We start from the raw sequence: 26,589 nt of genomic DNA on the forward strand, positions 1-26,589 counted from the left end.
GGGACCACCGCTTCCGACAGGGTAGACTGGCGCAGTTCGGGAAGGCGTAACTTCAGAGGCAATGTGTAAAGTATTTGTGCAACACACCAACAATGACACAGTAAAAAACACTCACAAAAGGAACACCACACCAGTTTTATATAAAAATAGGAATATCTTTATTTAAAGATTGTGCAAGAGCCAACAAATGGTAAGACTCCACATGAACAATCCAAAACGTGTCAGTCCAGAAGAAAAAGAAAAGGTCTTTTGGGTTGACCTGTCACATATATTCTGGTAGGGACTGTCTTTTAGCTGGGAACCATTAAGGCAAGAGGAAGGGTCTGGGGGCAGGGGCTTCTGGAAGAGTCCAGGGAGTTCTGCTATGTTCCCTGCCTTCCCTGACTCAGCGGTCACATTGATGAGAGACAGGCAGCTAAGGCTACAGTGGGCAGCCCATCACAGCCCATCCCAGGGAATAAAGTGTGAATCACCACTCCCACCTCCCAACCCAGGCAGACTATCAGTATGCAGAGGGGAGGGGGGAGTCTACAGTGCCCAGGCTAAGTGTAGGCAGGAAAGGGTCCATTTTCTAAAAATGGGATCCCTAGCCTAGTAATGCCCAAACCCCATATATCATTGGAAAGGGTTCCCCGTCCCGAGTCCAACAAGACCAAACATGACAGACTTATTATGTCCCTGTCAGAAATGATCCCATAAGGGGGGTTCCCAATGTTAGTCTATTGAAGATTCAGCCTTACAGCGGTAGCAGGGGCCTGTGGCATATATGCCAGCATCACAAGTGTTTAGGGGAGAGCACCTGCACCTCAACACTGTTTAGCAGTGGTGAGGTGCCCAGAGTCCTAGGTCCAACAAAAAGGTACAGTAAAAATGGGAGGTGCAAGGGCAAAAAGGTAGGGGAAGATCACCCTAAGGCTGACAAGTCCAACAGAGTGGCACTATAAAACTAATTAAATACATCTGAGAAAGAGTGGTTACGGCGACTTGAGGGGCACTTTTAAAGGGTATTGGCGAGAGAATCCGTGGCAGAGGTGCTAATTGGGGGATGTCAACATACATTGTCAAACCAAGCATGAATCAGCGTTAAAACTGACCCTGTCACTGTCCAAAAAATCTTGAAATCAAGGAGAGGGGGCTCTTAAGTCCAAAGGGATGGAGCACCCAGTAACTGTAAAGTTAAAAATACATTTTCCCTTTGAATGGGACCTATGTCAAACAATTCACACCTGAAGTAACAAAAATCTTTACAGTTTTTTGATTAAAATATATAGGGCCAGATGTAGGTAAAATAGATTTATCGATTTTTAATTACCGAATTTTACCGATTCGGTAATTAAAAAGCGGTAAATCTAAGGGGTGGATATGTAGGTATTCCAGATGTGCTGGAATACCGATTCGGAAGAATTCGGTATTTACCGATTCGGTAAATACCGAATCGGTAATGCCCATTCAATCCTATGGGCTTTGAAGCCCATAGGAATGAATGGGCATTACCGATTCGGTATTTACCGAATCGGTAAATACCGATTTTCACAAGGGTACAGGGGGTGTCACTTTGACACCCTCTGGCACCCCCAAAACAGGCTCGGGTGCCATGTGGCAGGCATACATGCCCTAATGGCATAGGTGTGCATGCACACATGTGCATGCACACCGGAATCGGTATTTTACCATCAAATTGGATTTGATGGTAAAATACCGATTCGGTAAGGCCCCTGGGACTCTGAAGAGTCCCACCTACATCTGGGTCCCTCAGAATCGGTAAAATTACCGAATTTTTATTTTACCGAATTGGTAAAATTACTGAATCTGTAATTTTACAGATTCAGTAAAATAATGCCCCCTACATACCTGTCACCCATATTACGATCGGTAACGGCCAAAATCGTCCGTTACCGCTCGGTAAATGGCCTCAAACGGCCACCTACATCTGGCCTATATACTTTTATAAATGTCTTTTCTTATAAGTGCTTTAATTCATTCTGAATAAATTGAAAAGCAAGGTTTGTTTGAGGTACGAATGTAAGCTGAGAGCCTTGTCATGGTCCGCTATCCTAAAATGAAACACATTCTTTCAGCCTAAAGTATGGTCTAACGTCATCTACTTGATTCACATGAATTGAATATAATTCATTTTTCTAAATTTAGATATTTCATACCATTGCAGAGATATAAGAGATTCAACCGTTAGTAAGATCAGTTAAAATGAATAAGGTTATTACACGTCTGAACTGGAGAGTAAGCCAAACAGTCGGAATAGTTGTATAATAACAATTCACTGTTGGACCCTATTTACCAGATCCTGGTATTAAGGATAGTTGATAACTGGGAGGGATTTTCAGTGTCCAACTGTCATATCTTAGTAAATAGGTTACTATGACTCATCAATTCAACTGATGGCCTTACTCCAATTCCATTGGTTCATCTCTGTGATGTCAAAATGAATGCCTGTGCAGCACAGGCATAGCTCCTAAGATTGGAGACAGGAGCCACAGGACCTTCTGGCCAGGCCTGTGGTATGAGAGGTGAAGTATGTTTCTGCTTGTGTTGAGGAAAAGTCACACTTTGCTTAATGGAGAATAGCTTTTAGAGTTTCCTCAATAGATGGCCTAATTGCTGTTTAAGGATTTGCTCCAGAGTTGTGGAAGTTTTTTTAAAAACATTTTTTTTATTGATTTTTCATCCTGTTTGTTGCCCAAGGCATATCATATAATAAAGTGTATGGTTATGACATAGTTCATATACATTGATACAATCAAATCATAGCAGCCAATAAGAAAAAAAGAAATTATCAAAACATTCCGTTTAACCCCTTCCATGCTGATGACGAACCCCAGCCGTCATGCACTACGGTGCTCGTGTGCTGATGACGGCTGGGGTTCGTCACGGCCCGCCCCTGAAGGACTGGGTTCTTTAAGACCCAGCGGTGCCAGGGCACAACACCTGAAACCTTCGTGGGTAACCTGCTCCGGCGTACGGATCACAGAGACACGGGACACTTCCTTCGGCGTCAAAGATTCAAGGTTTATTTACTGCAGGGAACACAGAAGTCACGACAAGTACACCACGTGCAACTTGGGGAGACTGCTTCAAATTGGTTCTGTGGATCGCTCCTTTTATACAGTTTTTACTCATAGAGTTACATTGAACACAAAAGTTTACAACCCGGTTCCCATCATTATCCCCCAGAGGGGTCGCTTTTGGTCACTTTGAAACACATGAAGTCCGGAACATAAGTGCGGAAACATTTGGCGGTTCCCAACTGTAAAAACCCATCTTCCCACCATTAGCGAATTCCAATCGGCAGTAAAATAGATCAAAATAGGAACAAAGACAGGTGCAAAGGAAGACGGAGACAGTGGGGAGATCGGAAAGGGTGTAAAAGGGGAGGTATCGGGAAACACGAGATACAGGCATCAAAGGGACGTGCCTAATGAGATGCACGGCTGAGACAATAAGTCCGTGCGGCAAGATGAGCCTCGAGCGGCGCCATCTGCCTTACAGTAGCATCCCCCTCATAAAGACACTTACAAAGAACATGTGTCTTCCGCAAATATCTTGGGAGTCCCAGGGTCGCGAAGCGGACATCGTCCGTTCGCTGGCTACTTTGAGGGCAAGAGACAAAATGGATGCCGTATCTAAGATGGAACCCGTGGGTACAGATAAAAAACCCACATAACAAACGAACGGTTTACGTTAGCACAGCGAAACTGCGCACACTTACTAAACTCGTCATTTGCGGTTCATAGATACCAGACTCGACCATATTCGTACGAGTTGAAAACACCACTTACAATTGTCACGGAACCTCAGACGCTCCTTTTGCCCTCATGTAGGCAACCACTAGTCGGAATCATATTCGATATTCATCAGACCATCGAGATGTTGCTGTAGCATAGCTCTGTCCAACCGAGTCCCCTTGGTAACAGGTGGTTGTCTCATACACGTTGTAGCACAGAGGCCACATAAGGCAGGACCACACTGCACACAAAGGCAACACGTGAACAGGAATACCACAACGACTCCGATGATCATCAGAATCTTCCAACCCCAAGTCGACATCAGGCCCCAAAACCATCCAAGTAGCGTCCAATCCCCTACATCCACGTGTATGGATTCGGAGATCTTATGCAACCTCGAGATGGCTTGATAGACAGTAGGAGCGTTATCTGGAATGAAAATGCAGCAGCTCGAATGGATCACCTTACATACCCCACCTCGATCTGCTAAGATGACATCTAAAACCATTCGGTTTTGTAACGTCATCAGTCTATCCGCCTGAAGTTCTGTGGTGATATTACCAAGGGCACTGGCAGTAATATTAGCTGTCGATTCTACCACTCGAGTCAACTGTCTCAGATTCCTACTATTAACCATAGGTCCCCAAAACGGGAGGAAACCCTTGAAAAAGTCTCCTGCCTCTTGACCGGCAGTATCCTCTTCGCTAATTACGCCTCGCACAACTCTAGTCTTATGATAATCGGCATCTACAGTGAACGTCGGAGGCAACAAATTTGCAATAAAACATGAGCCCATGAAGTCAGCGGGCAACCATGCGTATGCACGATCATAGCAGATAAAGTATGTACCCTTGGCAGCCAGGAACACAGGGGACGAGACCATCGGCAGTATGTAATTTTCAGTGCACGCACTTGCTCCAAGTCGGGCTTGCGATCTTCGGCCACGACCCATGAGACAAAAATTACCAGTGTGGGGTACAACCATATCGGAGGCGAGCTTTTAAGCTGCTTTTCGCTAGTGAACGCACTATATTCACCTCTACTTAGGACCCTATAGGCCTGTATCTCTTCTTCGGGAATAAGCGAGGGATCATAGATATCACTATCTAAATCCTCTATTGCTATCGACAAAGGTTTTTGATACGAGGTAGGACCAGAGTAGGGGGAACGTGGTTCTCGAATGGGGTGGAAACCCAGTGCGCTTCGAAACATTGTTTGAAATGCTCGAGCTGACCCTTGGGAACTATACGGTAACACCAGATATGGAATTCCCTTATCCGTAGTATGTGGCATCAACCCACACACCCAACAATTAGTAGTGTTAACCACTAACTGATGCTGATGAAGGAGCTGAATAAAGGAATTGTTGCGGAATTCTACACGTCTAGCCTGTTCGTGTTCCGGTAGCATGTGAAAGGAATGGGGAGAAACAGTAGAGGTAAGTTTAGGGTCAGGAGTAGGAGTAGGTGTAGCAGAAGGTAAGAAGTAAGACATCGTGTAATACACCCCACCAGCCAATAATGCAGAAGCAGTCAAAAATAATACAAACAGTTGGAATATAAAACATTTGGTACGACTGAGTTGCTGCAGCTTGAATCTGTGAACCTGAGCTCCCTCCAAATCGTTCAGCTTCGAGAATGCCATTCCCTACGACCGTCCGCAACGTTTCTTGACGCACTTCGTTCTGTGTAGCAATAGTCAATCCCTAGGAGTTCCCAGGAACCGACGGCCTTTAACCTAACGTCAAGACCTACTATCCAGAAGGAAGTACGCGCGCGGCCCTACGGCCTTCAATGCACAGTATGTATATATGCAAAAACAAAGTCTCTCAGCTGTGGAAGCAAAAAGTACAAGGAATGAAGCTCAATATATATATATATACAAAATAATCACAGTAATATGAATGTTCAAAACTGATCACGGGAAAACGGGATAATGCAGTTGTCAATACAACAAAGCAGGATCTTTTATTTGTCCTTAGTGCGAGATCGCAAAAAATATTGGGTTTTTCCAGGACGTGTCTGGTCGTCAAACAAAGGATCCGTCGAAGAGACAGCGTCCTGCTGATCAGTTGAGTGTTCTGGTCTTGAGTCTTTTGATGCTAATTGTTCAACAGTGTCTTTCTGCTGCGCTGAGGATTCTCCAACAGGCTGTGCGTCGCTAAAAGGCACAAACGCCGGCAATGTTTCTGTTTCAGATGACGCAATGCCTCTCCTTACCCACGGGTCTGCCGGCAAAGGAATGGGGACTCTTTTGGTGTGGGTGGCATGCACCCAATTCTTACGTCCCTCGAGACGAACGGCAGTCCTCGTGGCCAGGAGCACTTGATAGGGTCCAGTAAACCTCGGGTCCAGGTTATTCTTGCGTGAAAAATTTCTCGTCACCACCCAGTCTCCGGGCTGGAGCTGGTGGCCTGGACCCTCCGTCTGCGTCGGCAATGCGTCGTAAACCTGTTGGTGAATTAACCTCAGTTTAGCAGTCAAGTCATGTAGATAGTCGATCAACATTGGGTACTCAATATCAGAGAACATTCCTGGCCTAGGAACCCCCCACACATTCGCAGGACGGCCAAACACTATTTCATAGGGACTAAGCCCTACTCGGGAGTGTACAGTCGCCCTAGTTGACAGTAATGCTAAAGGTAAAGCGTCAGGCCACGAAAGACCAGTCGTAGCCTGAATCTTCGCTAACTTTAGTTTAAGGGTGCCGTTGTACCCTTCAACCAATCCAGCTGACTGGGGATGATTGGCGCTGTGGAATTTCTGATTAATTCCAAGGCCCTTACACACACTCTTCATCACACTACCCACAAACTCACTTCCGTTATCTGACCACACGACTCTAGGCATTCCATACCGAGGAAAATATTCCTTCAGTAGGATTTTCGCGGTAGACAAAGCAGTATTGTCTTTGAGAGGATAGGCCTCGATCCATCGGGAGAATGCGCAAACCACAACTAAAACGTATTTCAGGTTATTGCATCGCTCCATATGGATGAAGTCCAATTGAATCACCTCAAAGGGACATGAAGGGGGAGCAAAACTGCCAGGAGGAGTTGGGGTTCCTTTGCCAGGATTGTACATCATACACACCATACAATTCTTCACCAGACGTTCAGCACATTTCGTAATGCCATCATTCTTCCACACCGGAGACAACAATTTACAAATACCTTTCACGCTAATATGTGCTAACCCATGCGCCATTGTCACAACGGCCAGCACATACGCATCAGGCAACATCCATCTTTTCTGATCAGTCAAATCAATCCAACAACCATTCGCATCCAACTTTCCCGTACTTTCTTTCCACTTCATCTTTTCAGTCTCGATGACCTCATTCTGAATTGCTTTCACACTCTCGATAGTGTCCTCACACATACTCGATTCTGTAGGCCATCTAACCGAACTCGTCACATACATCCGAGTGCTAAGGTTCCGGGCAGTCTCCTTAGCAGTCTCATCCGCAAATGCATTACCACGACCAACATCATCCGTCACCTTACGATGCGCGCTACATTTAACAATTGCAACTTGCTTAGGCAAAGTCAATGCATCCAAAAGGTCATTCACAAGCTGGCCATGCTGAATCTTCGTACCATGCGACGTCAAGAAACCTCTCTCTCTCCACAATCGTCCAAAACTGTGAGCGACGCCAAACGCGTATTGGCTGTCGGTAAACACATTCACACGTTTCCCTTTCGCTAACACACACGCTCTAGTAAGAGCAATCAATTCTGCAGCTTGGGCAGAATTCTGATTTAACCTCGCAGTCTCAACAACAGTATTCAACGTTACAACAGCATAAGCAGTAGTCACATCACCATTCGGTAATTTAAAACATGACCCATCCACATACAAAGTACCATCCGGATCTTCCAATGGGGTGTTTTTAAGGTCCACTCGGCCTTTTGTTTCCTCTTCGGTCCTCAAGTAGCAATCATGTTCTACTATTTCATCTGACTCTGTGCTAATTGGTAACAAAGTTGCCGGGTTCAGAACATTACAACGTTTTATTTGAATGTGGCTTGCCAATAACGTCAACTCGTACCCAGACAACCTCGCACTCGTCAAGTGCTGAGTTTTCGTTCGATTCAAAAGAGTATCGACTGCATGCGGAACCATCACCGTAAGCATATTATCCATGACCAATCCTGCTGATTGTCGGATGGAGACCGCAGCTGCCGCTGTTGCTCGTAAACAACTCGGCAATGCTCTAGCTACTGGGTCCAAGGTCGAGGAAAAATATGCACATGGACGTTGCTTACCACCAAAAGGTTGCGTTAGGACACTCAAAGCACAACCTTCCCTCTCGTGAACATATAACGTAAACGGCTTACCGTAGTCAGGAGTACCCAACACAGGAGCCGAACACAATGAATCACGCAGTTCAGAAAAACTTTTCTGACATTCTTCCGTCCATGGTAAAGGAGTCGAAACATCCTTGCACGTAAGAGCCACTAATGGTTTTGCTAGCAATGAAAAATTTGGAATCCATTGCCTGCAGTACGACGTGATACCTAGAAAGGCACGCATATCTCTTTGGGTTTTTGGCACAGCCATTCGCGCAATTGCTGCAATTCTCTCTGGGGTCAACCTCCTTCCCTCCTTTGACAATAAGTGACCTAGATAGGTTACTTCTTGACAACAATATTGGAGTTTAGAAGGGGACACCTTATGATTCAACTCACAGAGATGTTGCAGCAACGACACTGTAGCAATTTTGCAAATGTCCTGAGTGTCAGCAGCCACCAATAAGTCGTCGACGTATTGGATTAAGGCCGCACCAGCCGGCAACCTAAACGCATCCAGTTGACCCTTCAAGGCTTGACTGTAAATCGATGGACTTTCACAGTAGCCCTGAGGAGCGCGTTTGAACCGGAAGCTGCGTCCACCAAGAGAGAAACCGAAAAGGTCTCTGCTCTCCTCGGCAATCGGGATGCTGAAAAACGCATTTTTCAAGTCAATCACCGAAAACCATGATGCAGAAGCTGGAATCAGAGTCAGTAGCGCCGTGATGTCAGGCACAACGGGGAATTGAGGAACCACAATTTTATTCACCTCCCGTAAATCGATAACAAAGCGATAAACAGGCGGTTTTGAAGGATCAGTACGTTTTAGAATGGGCAGTACAGGGCTGTTGCACACGTTCCCCCGAGTCTCTTCAATAACATCTTTCTCGATCAAATCATAGATGATCGCTAACAGTGCTCGTTCACCATCAAGGGAGATACGATATTGGGGAATACGTGGCAGTCGCACATTAGCTTTCAACTGAACAACATAAGGGGAAATATCAAGTAGGCCTACATCATTTGGACCCGTTGCCCACAAAGACGCAGGAAGAAAACTCAATTCCGGTGGGAGCTCGTCGAGAGACAAGTACATGGGAGAGACAACCCTCTCTCCTAACGTAAGCTTCACACCCGCAGGAGAACAATACAAAGTCGCGTACAAACGTTTAAGCAAATCCAGGCCCAAAAGATTTTCACCACAACCCGTGGTTAGAACCAATGGAGCTTCTAGCTCACGTGGCCCAATTTTAAGGGGCAAAGGGCGCGAAACTGGATTGCTAACGGGGGCGCCAGAGAATCCAACGGAAACATTTGTTAAGCCAGACAAAGGTGCGCCAGGGAGTTTCGAATGCATGATAGAACTTTTCGCTGCACCAGTGTCCAACAGAAAAGGCTCAACGACGCCCGATGTAGCAACTGCGACGTAAGGCCCTCTCTGATCAACCGGAACTGATACCACTCCCTCTCCTTGTCTATGGCTGTCCTAGTAATTACTGTCGTCAGTTCCCTGATCGACGTAATAATCGTCTACATTGTACTGCGCAGATCGACCTTGCGACGATCCACGTTGATCGAAACAATTATCGGAGTTTGATGAGTTATCTGAACGATCATTCTGAGCACCACGACCTCTACCACGTGATGCCTGCTGGGAACCACCACGACCTCCTCTAGATGAGTTACCATTATTACGTTCGTTCAAAACAGGGCAATTGAATTTAATGTGTCCCTCCTGTCTACAATAAGCACATTGATTGTACCCTAACGAGGATCTTTGGGAGGAGGAGTCATTACGAGTTTGGGATCTGTTCGATTGCGGCTGCGATCTATTCTGTTGTGAATTATTCTGATTCGAACGTGGAGGATACGCTTGCTGAAGCAACACTTTAGTTTTTAGCTCTTTCGTCTTTTTATCAGTACGGTCGCTTTCTTCTTTCTCTCTGTTCTCATAATATTGTGCCGTAGCCAAAATCTGAGCTGAGGTGGAAACGGCCCACGCACTTTCCGAATTCCTCAATTTATTGCTCAATTCGGGCAGTAAGTTTGAAACAAACTTATCCACAAACAATCTCTGACCACCCTCGGTACCCATATCCTGTCCACTATGGTCAACGAATGCCTCCTCAAACCTCGTAAAGAAGTCGGAAACACTCTCGTCCGTCTTTTGCCTACAAGCTGACAATTTGTCCCAATTTACTCTCATAGCTGGCATAAGGGTTTTCATTAACGCTATTATTCTTTGAGGAAGAGCAGTAATCATCTGCTCAGGTTTAGCTCCACCAGTTTGTAAACCATCCGCCGCCACAATGGCAGCCCAATCACCACCTAATTCATTCGGATGATTTTCCTGCCGAATCTTAGCCCATACAGGTTGTGGTACGACATTGCCGAACAACATATCGATATCGGCAAGATTCATGATTGTAGCATCTACAAGCTGCGATAATTCTTTGTAATACCCTGCAGGATTTTTGCGAGGGTCAGGCAAAGATTGCTTTACCTGCAACACTTCCGATCGCTTCCACGGGAGATGTATCCATACTCTCTGGAAATGCGGCGGGACAATAGGAATAGCAGTAGCATCGCCTGGCATCCACACTGGTGGAACTTCCCGCATGGGATATTGGCCAGACTCGTCTGGCTGTCTTTCAATATCCTCAACAAACAATGCATGAGGTATCGGAGCGGGACGAAGAGATAGCAACCGCTCAACAGCACGTCGGACGTTGGTATCTACTATCAGCCCATTTGCGAACTGAAGCTGGAGATCAGACAGAGCGGCGAGCACCTCGTCAGGCGCATCGGCCGCTATCTGATCATGAAGGAACTTACACATTTCGTTGAACACATATCTCTGGGTTGGTATATTAAACTGACAAAATGTTTCGAGGACAACACGGGGTGGACTCCTAATAGGGTTTACCATCCAACCCATCGCCATATTATATAGTGCAACACGTTCTCTGTTTCCAGGAAGCTGACTACGTCTCTGAGGACCATCGGAACCAGCGGACCCAAGAACAGGTCCGAGTGAATGAAAGAAGCTAGCCGCAAGAGGAGAATTACGACTACGAGTAGAGGGAGAAGTATAGGACACAGGACTAACAAGTGAAGGAGTAGAAACAGAAACAACAGCAGGGGTTAACAGAGCAGGAGCAGTAGCGTGAGCAGGAGTATGTGGAAGCGGAGGAGCAGTAGGAATAGCAACAGACGGAGGAGCAGGAACAGTCGGAAGAACGGGTGCAGGTTGAGGAACAGGCAAAGGAAGAATAGGTGCAGGAACAGGTACAGGGGGAATCACAGGGGCTGTGGTACCCTGTACGTACGGAGGTGGCGACTTCATAAGATAAGACATTAAAGGATCCTCAACTGGCTCTTCCTTCTTTTCCGGCTCCGTAGGCAAAGCGGGATAACATTTATCTACGGTCATACGCTGTAATCTGTCAAACACTTCCTTATCCTTAACCTCCTTATCTCGCTGAAATTGCTCTGCTTTCTTCACTATGGTAGCAACATTATCTCGCTGATTACGTTTAGTCTGTCTGATTTCTTTCTGTCGGGCTTCTTTGCGCCACAACCGAAAGGCATCAAACATGGCCGGCCTTGACTTTCTTTCGAACAATTTAATCTCTAGATTATCTAAGATCGGTGCCTCGAAGCTACCGTGCGGTGGCCAGCGAAGGTCACCATCCTTTTTTGTATATTTGATCTAGTATTCATTAAAGGTAATCGGGCCTAGCCCATGTTTGCTATACAGTTCATACGTGGGAGTTCCAACCGGAGGTATCGGACACGAGTCCTCCAGTCGGGAATCCGTACCACAAGGCCTGAAACAACTAAACAAAGTACTGTGACCAGGCATCTTGCACACTAGCCGAGTTTCACAAACTTTAAGGGTTACGGGATTTACCAAGTCCCAGCAAAGAACAAAACCCTCGGTTTTTGGCGGCTGCAGTCGTCAAACAATACAACAAAGTACGCCAGCAAAGTGTCACCGACAAAAACACTCACACAGCGTTAACAACAAAAACACTCGCTAAAGTGTCAACAACCAAGAACTCTGGGAGCGACCCACAAATACTTAACTCAAAGATCGATGGCGTCACCAGGAAGGCCCGTCAATCGTCTCGCTATACCAAGGTCTACGCCAGGCGCCAAAACAGGTCTACAGTCAGGGCAGCAGTCCGTCGCAGCCGTCCGGAGGCGGGAATCTTCGCGGGAAAAGTCTTCGGGCCACTTATTTCGACAACAGGATCGATGAAGCGGAGTGCACCTTCCCTCGGAGATTTCACACGAAGTTCCTCACGATCGTCGGGCTTGGACCGGTACCACTGATACAGCCCCACGTTGGGCGCCAACTGAAGGACTGGGTTCTTTAAGACCCAGCGGTGCCAGGGCACAACACCTGAAACCTTCGTGGGTAACCTGCTCCGGCGTACGGATCACAGAGACACGGGACACTTCCTTCGGCGTCAAAGATTCAAGATTTATTTACTGCAGGGAACACAGAAGTCACGACAAGTACACCACGTGCAAAGTGTGGAGACTGCTTCAAATTGGTTCTGTGGATCGCTCCTTTTATACAGTTTTTACTCATAGAGTTACATAGAACACAAAAGTTTACAACCCGGTTCCCATCATTATCCCCCAGAGGGGTCGCTTTTGGTCACTTTGAAACACATGAAGTCCGGAACATAAGTGCGGAAACATTTGGCGGTTCCCAACTGTAAAAACCCATCTTCCCACCATTAGCGAATTCCAATCGGCAGTAAAATAGATCAAAATAGGAACAAAGACAGGTGCAAAGGAAGACGGAGACAGTGGGGAGATCGGAAAGGGTGTAAAAGGGGAGGTATCGGGAAACACGAGATACAGGCATCAAAGGGACGTGCCTAATGAGATGCACGGCTGAGACAATAAGTCCGTGCGGCAAGATGAGCCTCGAGCGGCACCATCTGCCTTACAGTAGCATCCCCCTCATAAAGACACCTACAAAGAACATGTGTCTTCCGCAAATATCTTGGGAGTCCCAGGGTCGCGAAGCGGACATCGTCCGTTCGCTGGCTACTTTGAGGGCAAGAGACAAAATGGATGCCGTATCTAAGATGGAACCCGTGGGTACAGATAAAAAACCCACATAACAAACGAACGGTTTACGTTAGCACAGCGAAACTGCGCACACTTACTAAACTCGTCATTTGCGGTTCATAGATACCAGACTCGACCATATTCGTACGAGTTAAAAACACCACTTACAATTGTCACGGAACCTCACCCCTGTTCGTGCTGTTTACAGCACACCAGGGGAATCGCGGCCGCATGGAAAGGGTTAAAGCGTAGAGCATTGCTGCTTCAAAGAAAAGATACCCAAAGTGGGAGCAGGGTACAACTTCTACAGTGCATACAAAGAAAGAAGAGACCATTCCATTAAATAACCAATACCTAACTTCAGAGAAATAATGGGTTCATCATCACAAACTTAGACACTCCCCGGCCTATATGCCCTCCCACCGACATGTGATATTGCACACAAAATCCTGCTAACAAACCAGTCAAGATATCTAATCCACTATTGGAGACCAAATTTTAGCACCCATGATTCTCTTCCTTCTCCCTTTAGTTTTGTACATCGATGATTCAAAATTATACTTAGCTAAACATGTTGACCTCCAATTCATAAAAGTAGGAGGAGAGTTGTGAAAGTCAACATCTTGGATAGGACTTCAGGGTTAATGGAGGCCTGACCTGCTATGGATAGGATGCTTTGCCTTACACCCACCCCACTCCCATCAGGTAACTCCGCCAATAAAAAGATCCTCAGCACAAGAGTTCGTGGCCAGTTCTAAGCACTATACTCATGTGTCCAAATCACACTTATCCACAAAGTATGTGGGCCTAGACCACATGACTTTACAGCCCAGAACAAACCACTGAAAAATATCCTACAGCATCCATGGCAACTGAACTTTAGTGAAATTATTTTGTGCTCCTGTCCTCTAACAGACATCTTATGTCAGCCTCAGTTGATGGCTGCATTTTTACACTTTGCGTCATCCATACAAGAATGTTTTTCCTCCACTTTCCTTATTTCTATTTATCAGTTAGTGACATTTTATTTTATTGCACTTCTTTCTTGTTACTTAAAGTTAAACTGGATTTGTCCGGTGCTTTAACTGTACCATTTTTGGGTGAACTCGGCACACCACTCATTTTCTTTCAGGAATGTCCAGTGGCTCAGGCAAATTTCCCCAAGGCAAGACTGGTTTATTCCCATTGAAACGTGCTTTACTACGGGGTCTTAGGTTTACGCAGCTTCAGAGCTCAGCCACAAACTGATCTCTCTCTCGCAGCCTCCATTACATCAGTTTATGTGTGTGGGTCCTTTTGTTTAACGAATGTGTGAGCTCATTCACTTTTCACATTAAAACCGTGACCTCTCCATGCTACAGCATGTTGGTGGGAAACACAATAATAAAAAGGTGCAGTCTTCCTGAAATATGAGAATGTCAGCAAGATAGGAGGAAAACACCAAGGGAAAGCTGCCTGCATAAAGTACCTGGATTACCCAACAGTATCTGCTTAATCAAATAAATATTTGGAAACTGAAAGTTACTGCTTTTTCCATTCCCAAGTTCTTTCTGAAAGAACATGTGTGTGCTACCAAAACTGTGGGTTAAATTAAGCAAAGTAGAGAAAGGCACCTTTAAATACCATCTCCGGCTATAACTGGTTCTTTCCAAGGCCAAACTTTGGGCCCTAGCCCATCAGGCAGCACTTCATGATGTACTCATGATTGACGCCAAAATCACTCACAAAAGTTTTAAACCATTCACATTGGCAACCTACAAATACCTATTGCTGCCCATATCTTGGGAAACCAATGTTAATTTTCTATGATTCCACCTCGGCAACTTTGATATAGGCAAAATCCTTCAAAAGTAGAAGTGTCATAGGATCAAAGCAACCTGCTGCTTCTGCTCCCGCCACCATGAAACACTGACACAGGCTCTTTGTGCTTGCCCTGCCTTTCCTTGTAAGAGAAGGACAGTTCTCAAATGTCCCTTCTGAGATTTTTAAATACAAGGACCATCCAAAACGCCACATCAAGTAGCGATTGCTCTTCTTAACAAGTGGTGGGTCAGGGGTGTGGGTAAATAACACACACAAAAACAAGCACTTACCTGATGCTGCTGGCCTCAGGGTTCTTATGCTGCAGTCCCAACTTCGATTCTCCACGGACTGGAGCACACTGCGCAGACTCCTAGATGCCAATCAAGACGCTACTCTCATACTGCTAATACAGCATGAGAGGAGCACTGTGATTGGCCTGAGTGGGCTGGTTTGATGCTCTCTCAGGTCCTAGGAACCTGTGCCTCTTCTCCACCATGCTGTAAAGTACAGCTAGGGTGGAGAGAGATCTAAATGAGCATGATGGTTTGGCCAGCCTTACACAGCCAGCCATACCATCATGCATACTTACAGTGTGCACTACTCCTTACCTGCCGTCAGCATGGCCCTGCCCAGGCTTGGCTGGCTCTAGGCAGAAAGAAAAATGTAATTATATTAAAATTGTTTTAGTATCATTTTATTTCTCTGCTTCCCTCAGCTGGCTCTCAGCGAGGGTGGAGGGGAGCAGCTGCAGGCCTTATCGCACTGTTTTAAAGAAATGGATTGCAGGCTAACAACCAGATTTGTTAAATTCATGTTTATAGTAATCGACGTCAAAACTGACCAGTATGACAGCCATCGAGCGACTGATGCCGACCTACTTTAAGTGGCAGTTGTCGAGGCGATGTGGCTTCCTAGTGCAAGATATTCATCAACCATAACGTTAGAGTGATTCATCAAACAAAGGCTTTAGTGACAATTGAATATAGGTTACCAGTTATGATACATAGATTATCCACATTGTCATGATGTGAACAATGATGACTTTAGGGGACGATGGCACTGACACCATTGTCATCTTACATGTGCCAAATACTAACTCTCACCTCTGTCTGGCATGTCCATTAAAGCCCCTAAAGAGCAGTGTTATAGAGGGTGCCAGTGTTTCTTTTATGACATATTGATTAATATTACTGCAATAATCTATTTTAACACTAAAATATACAATTATTGTCATATGGGCCGGATCACCTAAACTAAAATGGCTTTATTTAACTATCAAATAAAGATGTACTTACTTACTAACATGTGGGTGTCTTGATACATTTCTAGAATTATGAAATACCGGAAGCAGGAATTTAGACTAAAATGAATTTACTAAACAACATAAAAGTCAAGCACAGCTCATATCACATGAACCAGGTTTACAATCATAAAACAAGCGTTGGGAATGTCAATAGGTCTGTCTTAAGAATGCACTGTCAAGCAAACCTAAAAATCCAGGTACGTCAATGATTGCCCTTATCCATCTTTACTGCCACCATAGAAAAATTTGATGAATTATCCAGTTATCTTACACACTTTAATAGTATTGTAATGGCATGTGTATGCCTCTGAAAGTTCAAGCTCAGGCAGCTGGATACCTAAACAAAATGATTCCAGATGTGTGGAAGGCAAGCACTTTTTTGTGGAAGCATGCAGCATCTGTAAGTCAAAGAAAAATCCCCGGACTACTCATGCTTTTCTACACACTCTTGCCTTTCACACACCCAGATCTTATGAGCAAATACAATTTTTAAATATGTACCAAGCCAACACGGAAATATAACGTGTACACTCTCTGTATTTTATTAGTTTTGTATTTTTTAAATTTAAAATTCAGATCACTTTCTGAAGAACACTATTAAAAACATACATAATATTATCATATTTGAATCAATTGATCACAACAATACATAAGATGTACAAAGTTAAAAACAAAAAATAAAACAACATACAATTCTTACTGTTAGGCTACCCTAACTTCCAAGTACACAGTAAATTACAGTTAACAACCCCTCCTAACCTGTAGGTACACAAATTCCTACTGATGTGCTATACTGACCCAATAACCTCATATAATCTTAGGGAGATTTAGAAAAAACAGTACCCAAACTTATGGTATATCTGCTTTCTCGTTGGGTTTATAATGGGTTCTAATTATCCTTGCGTCGACGCGTTTTGGTGTTATTTCAATGATATGGTAACACCTTCTTCAGGACAGCATAATTCATGGGGTCATCATTTCCAAGTTTCTTTCTTATTTTCAAAACGAAGGAATGGCAATGCTTATTTCCCTCCTTTTCCTGCTAGGACTTAACTATAGGTCTTGGATGTTTTTTATTTCTTGCAAGGCTTCCTGTTGCATAAATTGCCCTTTTCCTAATCAGGTTAGTAGTTGGCAAACAAAGAAATGTGTAGACCAGGACGATATTCCTATCACACTCTTCTCTTTGGTCATCGGGTGAACGAGGTAGACGCGCGTTTGGAAAGAAACTCAGAACATATCCGGTTCGTGGAATACAGAAAATAAGACGCTATACCTCGTTAAATGAATTTTAATCAAACACAAGAACATAACTACTAGAATAAATATACGAAAATTATACAAGAAATGACAACAGAGAAATAGAAAATCGTGCAGCTCTCTCCAAGGTTAACCATAATAGCAGATGACCAAAGAGAAGAGTGTGATAGGAATATCGTCCTGGTCCACACATTTCTTCGTTTGCCAACTACTAACCTGATTAGGAAAAGGGCAATTTATGCAACAGGAAGCCCTGCAAGGGATAAAAAACATCCAAGACCTATAATTAAGTCCTAGCAGGAAAAGGAGGGAAATACACATTGCCATTCCTTCGTTTTGAAAATAAGAAAGAAACTTAGAAATGAAGACCCCATGAATTATGCTGTCCTGAAGAAGGTGTTACCATATCATTGAAATAATACCGAAACGCGTTGATTCAAGGATAATTAGAACCCATTATAAACCCAACGAGATAGCAGATATACCATAAGTTTGGATACTGTTTTTTTTAAATTTCCCTAAGATTATATGTGGTTATTGGGTCAGTATAGCACATCTGTAGGAATTTGTGTACCTACAGGTTAGGAGGGGTTATTAACTGTAATTTACTGTGTACTTGAAAGTTAGGGTAGCCTAACAGTAAGAATTGTATGTTGTTTTATTTTTGTTTTTAACTTTGTACATCTTATGCATTGTTGTGATCAATTGATTCAAATGTGATAATATTATGTATGTTTTTTATAGTGTTCTTCAGAAAGTGATCTGAATTTTAAATTTAAAAAATACAAAACTAATAAAATACAGAGAGTGTAAACGTTATATTTCGATGTTGGCTTGGTACATATTTAAAAATTGGATTTGCTCATAAGATCTGGGTGTGTGAAAGGCAAGAGTGTGTGGAAAAGCATGAGTAGTCCGGGGATTTTTCTTTGACTTACAGTGTTGACAGTACCCTGTTCCCTGGAACTTAGTGGGGTCTTCTCTTTTGTGAAGGCATACAGCATCTGCCCAATTGAAAATGTACTCCTGGTTCCCAACGTTTGGGCGGAGCCAAAGCCACTGTCCTGGTGATGCTCACATACAAGTCTGTTCAGTCTTTGAAGAAGGACATTGAATTAGGATAGTGTTTCCCCAAAAGGTTATTGGAGTGCAGAGTTTATTTCTAAAGATGCTTTCAACTTTTGGGGCAATATTAATTCCTATCTAAAAACATGAATAGGGTATTATCATGAATGGAGGTCAATTTAGGTGCCATCTGTTTTGCTACTTCTCAGAATTTTATTTAGATACGCAGACATCTGCTTCACTTGCTTTTAGATTACCCTGGAAGCACTGGCACAAGCTGGTACCACACACCCACCCAAACAAATACACAGTTATATGCTCTTATCTCTAAACATAAAGCATGGGACCTACTGAGTACATTAAAATAGAGACAAGTAAATAAAGTACAGTTTAAGTAAAACATGTAAAACATACACCACACCAACAAAATGTATGTATCAATGGAAAACCAATAACAGTAAGATTGAAGGTGCATGCCCTTATATGGGTCCAAATCAAGAGAAAGAATAGTAATTTCAGGAGTATTACAGGGGAATTAGAACTTTTAAGAAAGTATAAACTAATATTGTGCTACATTCAGCTTATGGGCAGATGTTTGTTCTATGTCTGAAATATTTGTACAGCATCTGTGGATGTTGATGGCAACTGCTGTAAACCAATTACATTGAATCAAAGATATTGAAATGGTTATGGATCTACTGGTAAAAGTAATATAGTATGTATTGAGACACGTAACACTAAAAGTGAATGCAAACACCTTAGTGCTGTAAACAGATAGATCATTATGACTATCAATGTAGCCCCAACTATAAAAACAAGATGGACTTCTTGATTTGCCAATTTGCATAAAAATAATGTAGCTTGTATTAGAGCTAAACAATGTAATAGCTGGTGAATTTGTGACAAACTGTATAATCATTATTGTTATATTTTTGTCTTTTCTGTGAAGGAGAAAACTAAAAGTTAAAGACACTGAAGTTTGATTTCCATATTGACCAACAGGACACAAAGGTAAGTACTTGTTAATCTGAACATTTGTCACTGTTTGTGTATGTTTTTCTGTCTATATATGTAATTATGAAAACACCTGCTCAACTGCTGAATTTGAGAAAGCTCAGCCTCAGTGCATAATTCACCGGGAATGGGATAGGCACCCCATCTCAAAATGGTTCGAAATCCATACGTCAACCAATGTCTTACTGTTGAAATTAATGTTGGATCTTTACTTCAGCACCAGTTAAAGAAGTTTAATAGGTTCCTAATAGCTAGATTAAGTTTCTACCCAAGAACTTAGGGTCTGATTTATAGATTGTCAGGTGGCTCACTGCCATCCAGGTTGATGCAGGACACTACATCCACCATCCTGATGAACTCCCACTTCCTATATCTAGAGATCACCAGCAGCCCAGGGCCGATTAGTATTCCTTCAAAAGAACCTTGGTAAGGAGCCCCTGTCTTTCATGTGGGCGAGGTCCAAACATTTTTTCCCTCCAATTTTGGGTTGGAGGAATTTTTCTTTTTTCTCTTCAAGATCGTAGGGATTTTTCTGATGGTGAGAGGCAGAAAAAATACATCGGACCAACCACACTAAGGGTGGCAGGTCTGATGTTCTTGCTGTGATGGTCCATACTCCATCAGAGTAAGTTTTCCAACAGCAGAGTGAGTGGAGGCACTGCCACTGGAAAGATGGCAGTCTGCTCAACTCATAATAGATGGGATGGACCAATAGTTTGATGAACACGGCACACTTTCACATTTGTGACTGGCACCTTGAACTTAAAACTCTAAATTAGGCTCCTAGTTTATAAATCATGTATTTAAAAAACTTTGAAGAGGTGCTTCTAGACTGGGAAAACAAAAATGTAGTGCAGTTCTAGTAGCTCTCTACAACCATTTAGTATTTCAGATGTGTCCAATAGTGTGTCTTCAACGTCACATTAGAAAGGTTTTTAAGCGTATTCATTACTATCAATTTACTATCCTTGATATAAGTGTTCCCTGACAGAGCAACCCCTCTGTGTGCAATCATTGCAATTTTTGTGGTTTTGATACTGACAGCTTTGAATCCAGGGTAACCTTATATCCAGGCTTGAAGGCACTTGATGGTCATAATGTGTCACCTACATTGGGAGCCCAGGCAGTAAAATCACATTAAGTGATGGTTCCGCTGTTTTGGGATGGCTCATCTAATATAATTTGGGGTAGAGAGCTTCTACTAATGAGAAATCTATGAAAACTTTGAAGGGGGGCTCACAGATTAGTATTGCAAATTGTACTTATCAGATTAAATTAACTCATCCTCTGCCAGTTATTAACACAATTTTAGTTTTTTTGTATTGAGGTTTATTATTGAGCTTCTCACCAGACTTCCCATTTTAATGTTACTGGTTCAATTATTTAGATTATTTATTTCTTTAATGATATGGTATTAAACAGTGGGCTTCATAAATATCGAATGTTTCTCCATGGTTTTATGACATAAGAGTATTTAGTTACAAAAAAATAATAAAGTTTACTTACTCACCTGTTCATATGCTCACCATCCTTGCATGCGGTGGGCATTCTTACCCTGGCGTTTGAGGTGTTTCCTTAAAAATGTGGACATTACTGATGTAAGTTAGGCAACCCTGAGAGACCAAAAAAATAGGTTAGTAAGGCCATAGTCAATTTTGTTTCCTAAAATGTCACTCTAATTTTTGGGGCAAAGTGAGTAAATATCTAAAATGTATTTAAAGCCGACATTTGAGTTAGAATAGTACTGTGTTTAAGACAATTATTGCTGATGCTATGGCGTTATTGGCTTATAGCCGCATTTACTTTTTGCTGTGACAGTTATTTTACTTACAATTGTTTTAGTCAACAAATTAAGAAATCAAAATAATTCATTACTTTTCTTGAATCATACATGTTTTTACCAAAACTTCGTATAGCTTAGGCCTTGTGTAGGTTCCCAAAGCATTAAAGTTTTTGAATGTTTCATTTTTTTATTTTTATTAATTTACATTTTACATGGTCGTGCCTTTAAGCCACTATAACTTGTGCCCTCGCCATACACAGCTAATTATACTACAAAATACATCACTCAAGGCATTTGCTATAACGTCATTGATAACATGACTACAACATTTGAAAGGATAAGACTGTGCATAGCTTGGTGCCCAAGTTGTAGTTACCTAAAGGCACAAGTTATCATTAATAGAGATAACTAACTGGTAAATGTCATTGTATTTTTTTTGTGTACAACATGATGTTGTCACTGAAATTTACACACATGCACACACATGCACACACACACACACACCCACACACACACACACACACACACACATATATATATATATATATATATATATATATATATATATATATATATATATATATATATATATATATATATATATATATATATATTCACTGAAAAAACCATAGGTTATAGACCATATATAGTTAGGGATTTGCATTTACAAAACCTTATTTTACTCGCATAAAACCATTGAAATTCCATATATAGTTAGTTGCGCTAACTATATATCGCGCACCCGCAATCCACTGCTGATGATGTCACATATTACATCATTCATGACATGGTCAGTGACATCACTGATGACATCACTGATGACATCTCAAATGACATCACTGATGACATCACTGATGACATCTCAAATGACATCACTGATGACATCACTGATGACATCTCAAATGATATCACTGATAACATCACTGATGACATCTCATTTGACATTACTGATCACATCAATGATGACATCATTCATGTGATAATACGATGAACCTCTTCAGACTCTAATATAACCTTAGATACACTCAGTGTAAACAGACACTCACATACTGTCACTCATCCATGGAGTTACTCACACACCTAGTCAGTCATGCAAAGAATCAATCACATCTCCATTTCCTCAACTATACAGTTATACACACCTTACTTATTCAAACATATACTAACACATATTTACTCTCTTATACAATCCCTGATACAAGTTTACAATGATCCATACAGCCACTCACACATTCACTGGCTCTTATGCACAGTTATTTATATATGTCAACTCTCACATGTACTGTGTTTTACATATGTACTTACTTTGACATGTAGCACTGAGATATCCATTCACTCACCAATACACTCATGCACACAGTCAACCGCCCATACAGCTGTTTCCACATGCACTTTTGAAACCATACACCTAGGGAATCAACTGCTCACACATCTATGCACAGAGTCATACACCTCCCAGCCACCCACACACACACTCAGTCTCCCATACAAATACCTGGGCTACCAATCAATAACCCATATAGTTACTCATATAGCTACTTATCAACACATGCAGCAGTTTACAGAACAACAGACATAATAATGCACAAATTAAGACAGTTTAGTCACTAACCCATGCACTCAGTGAGACATATTTAATCAGTCACTCATACAGTCAGTCATGCACCTACTAAATCCTTCATCCAGACACTTATACATCCACTCATTCTTCAATATGTAAGACATATTTACACTTTACAGAAACATACAGTCACTGGATGTTGTCATCAGTGATGTCATCAGTGATGTCACTGACCATGTCATGAATGATGTAATATGTGACATCATCAGCAGTGGATTGCGGGTGCGCGATATATAGTTAGCGCAACTAACTATATATGGAATTTCAATGGTTTTATGCGAGTAAAATAAGGTTTTGTAAATGCAAATCCCTAACTATATATGGTCTATAACCTATGGTTTTTTCAGTGAATTTTCAAGGTTTTGTAAATGCAAATTCCTAACTATATATGGTCTATAACCTATGGTTTTTTCTGTGAATTTCATTGGTTTTTTAAAAGCTAACATCTGTAACTGTAAAATGTATTCTTCTTTAAATCTTAAAATATATTTTAGATGTTTATTAATAATTTTTTTTTTAATATTTTTTTTCTTCGCTTCCAGTTCGCGAACCGGGAAGCTTTCCGTTAGCTCATCTTGATGCCGCGATCTAGTACGCGAACCGGTAAACGTTACGTTAGCGGAACTGTGACGCGTCGCGGAAGTGCGACGTATCACGTTGTCGCGTAATGCGTCTAATGACGCGCCGCGTTAGCGCTCCCGGAAGTGCTCCGGACCGCGAACCGGAAGCGATCCGAGACGCGGCGCGCACCGCGTAACGTAAGCGGAACAGGTCATGTGACTTGTTTATCAAAGTTTTCATTGGTTCATTTCACTTTTGGTTTCCAAATGATGTATGACTAGGTCATGTGACCTAAAAATAACACTTTTCATTGGTTCAGAACTTTTGCTTTTCCCAAATCATGTAAACCCCTCCTTCTTTCCTCACTCTGACTTTCATCTTGGTGAGAGAAAGACCATTTTCCTGGAGTTCAGCAATGGCTTCTATACTTGCTGCAGCTGGTGCACCCCCACCACCACCTCCACCTCCTCATAAGAAGAGAGGACCTCCAAGTCAATTTATCTCCAACAGAGAGGAGGAAGAGGAGGAAGAAGAAGAAGAGGATAGAGATCAACCAGAATTTATCCCGGAGTTGCCCCGTGTTTCTAAGAGGAAAACAAGTTTCATCTGGCAGTTTTTTTCCATCCCTCCAGGGGAGAAGAAGGTCAATGCTAAATATGCCACCTGCCTCATCTGTAAATACAGATTGTCTAGAGGCACAGAGAAAAAATATAGTATGGGCAACTATACTATGCATCGCCATATGGCCAGGTGGCATCCCTTAAACTACAGCCGGGCAGAGTTGAGGGACCTACAAGATAATCCACCGACAACTCCTGTGCCCAGATCTACGTCAACAATGTCTTTGACAGGAAGAGAGGCACAGGAAACTGTGCCAAACATTCAGCCAAACTTTAAACATATGAGGTTTACCTGTATATATTGTGGTGCTATGCTCTCGTATGGGAACATGAGCGTGAACTTGATCAATATGGTGTTCGAAAACCATAAGTGCCCTAACGCACCCAAGCAGTAATTTTTTTTTTGCTCCTGTTGAGCCCTTTTCAATACCTGTTTTTTTGTTGTTTCCCCTCCATAAAAAACACAAAAAAAACATAAAACTGTTCTAAAAATACAAAAAAATCAAAAAATGTTCAGAAAAAAAAAAAATAAATAAAACAACAAAAACAAAAAAAAAAAGTTCTTTTCAGAACTACCTCCCCTTTCAAATAAAATTGCTAGAATGTTTATCACTCTTGCAAGCTCTATTTCTTTTGGTTCGCTTCAAGTTCGCTGACCGGTTCGCGAACTTGAAGCGAACCAAAAAAATATTTTTTTAAAAAAAAGAAGAGTTAGTATAAGGGAAGTAAACAGAGAATAATGTAAAAAGAAAGACAGCTATAGAGAGTAAATCAGAGATAGTGTCAGGGACATCATCAGCAGTGCATTGCGGGTAAAAAGAGTAGAAAACATTTACCTTATAATTCTTGTTACCTTTTTAAAATATTTTTTCATACTTTCAACCTGTAAAAGAGAGAACAAACATTTCCAAAAATATTAAAACATGTATTTAAAAATTAGAAAAGACAAGGGAAAAGGTTTAAGAACAAACAGTTTTTCAACAACTTTGACATTTACAGAAGCCTCTGCTTCTCTACGTCCCCTACACAATCCTAAACATATATATTTTAAACAAACTGTATCTTGATGTTGATGAACTGAGGCCTATTTTGGAACATGGAGCTTCTTTTGCACTGCTAATGTCTCACAATAGTGATGCAATAGCAGCGCAAAAAAGATGTAAAGCCATCATAAAATTGAGTCTAACATGTTAAATGATTGTTTCAGGATGCAAATAAGATGTGTGCTTTCAAGAGCTTTCTTTGAGGTGAGGCCTATTCATTTTTTTAAAAAAAAAACAGTACCCAGAAGTACAGCTCTGTAAGCATTAACATTGACACTTACAGAAGACTCAGTTTCTCCATATCTACCTCACATTTCTAAATGTATATCATAAGTACAAAAAGCAGAACATTAATTATACATGTTAAATGGTTTATTTTTGCTGTTCTCAGAATGTATCAAATTTCACTTAAATCAGTGACTTGAAGGTATTCATCATGTAACAGCGGGGAAAAAAAAACGCAATCAAAATGATTGTGTTTAAAAAACCCATTCAACATAAGAAATCTGAATTCAAAACTCCTTAAAATTAACTTACTTTCAATGACGTCGAAGGATGTCCTATGAACAGCGTCCACTGTGTTGTGCTATAAATATTGTAAGCCCGCCACTTTCTGAAAGAAAACCTCCAACGATTCGAAAAATATGTTACATACAAGAAAAGACTTCTCACATTCTACCACATGTTTCCACTTGGCCAAATCATGTTGCAGCTATTCACAAGTCTTGTAATTCTTCCAATCAAATCCCGTCATTTTCTATTTTCGCAACTTTCAAAAAGAAAACATTTAAGATAATTTTCACAATCCTGGACTACTAATATCTTACCCTTCTTTGTCACTCATGTTCTCCTTTTCCTATGACACTGATACTGCTTACTATGAAGCAGACTTACTTGCATCAGGTTTATATAGTCGGATTTTACAAAATGACATTATAATTAAAAGTTTTGGACCAATAATCTAGACAGCATTGCAGACTTACATTCCCTCAACTTCATGAACATTTTGCAATTCTTCACAGGAAATCCCGAGATTCTTTCTTTAAAATTTTGGTTTTAAAAACACCAGGTAAGAATTTTTAAGGTCAAACGGCAATTTTTTTTTGAAAGTTACAACGGAATCATTGCAGAATGACCAGCCGTTTCGAGACTTTAAATAAGCTGTATAATGTCCTGAAGTTGTTGAAGGACCATCGTGATAGATAATTGCTACAGTTACAAAAGTCCTTCCTGATATTGAAAGCTGAGAAGCCACAAAATTTTTTATTAAAGTTGACAATTTTGATCCATCAGGCCTACATCGTTGCATCATTAAAATGACATACTGTCCATATCTACGTATAAGTAATGTTGACATCATTTCAGATTTACATTGGCTACACTCCATGTTGTGA

At 41.9% G+C, this 26,589-nt stretch overlaps 1 protein-coding gene across 1 annotated transcript in view; it reads left to right on the forward strand.

The window, feature by feature from the left end:
* Positions 1-26,589, forward strand: part of LOC147692212 (leucine-rich repeat and fibronectin type III domain-containing protein 1-like protein) — a 2,508,250-nt gene that overhangs the window by 498,912 nt on the left and 1,982,749 nt on the right. Inside the window, exon 3 of the mRNA XM_086938487.1 lies at positions 19,503-19,564. The gene's annotated coding sequence lies outside the window, so the exon portion shown is untranslated. The remainder of the gene's footprint in view (positions 1-19,502; positions 19,565-26,589) is intronic.

This window comes from Lissotriton vulgaris, chromosome 9 (genome assembly GCF_964263255.1).
Source record: "Lissotriton vulgaris chromosome 9, aLisVul1.2, whole genome shotgun sequence".
Taxonomy (NCBI): Eukaryota; Metazoa; Chordata; class Amphibia; order Caudata; family Salamandridae; genus Lissotriton; species Lissotriton vulgaris.